Below are 528 nucleotides of genomic sequence, written 5' to 3'. Positions count from 1 at the left end.
TTCGTTACTCGTTCGTAAGTGTAGAATTTTCCATGATTTGTCTCCTCGAGAAGAAGTAGTCCAGGTGGCTTGGGTTCGGTTTTCAATCTCCCTTGATGAAATTGTAACTAGTTCTCCTGGTTACTACTTCCTCGTCTTATAATGTAAGACGTTTTTGGAAGCTAGTCTATCACTCATTTATTTGTCTCATTTGTTATTTGTGGAGGCTGTGATGATTCTCTTTGGTCCCAGATTTCTTGCATATCGCTTGAAAGAAGTTAGATCTAAACATTCATTTGTTTGCAAATATACATGCACTTATAATCTATTGGAGATATCAATAGATTTTCAATTAATTTAGTACATATGGAAAACATGACGGCAAGGCTAGCAAAATTAATGTCGTACTTGAGTTTAATCATCAATGTGGTCAACATGCATATCTATGAACATAGAGAGTGCTTGGATACGTTTTAGTCACATGACTAAGGGGGTGTTTATTTCCAGGAACTTTTTTGTGTAGGGACTAAAAAAAGTCCCTCCTAGAGA

Source organism: Triticum aestivum, chromosome 7A, assembly GCF_018294505.1.
Source record: "Triticum aestivum cultivar Chinese Spring chromosome 7A, IWGSC CS RefSeq v2.1, whole genome shotgun sequence".
NCBI classification, from domain to species: domain Eukaryota; kingdom Viridiplantae; phylum Streptophyta; class Magnoliopsida; order Poales; family Poaceae; genus Triticum; species Triticum aestivum.
Note: the sequence above shows the minus strand (reverse complement) of the source record.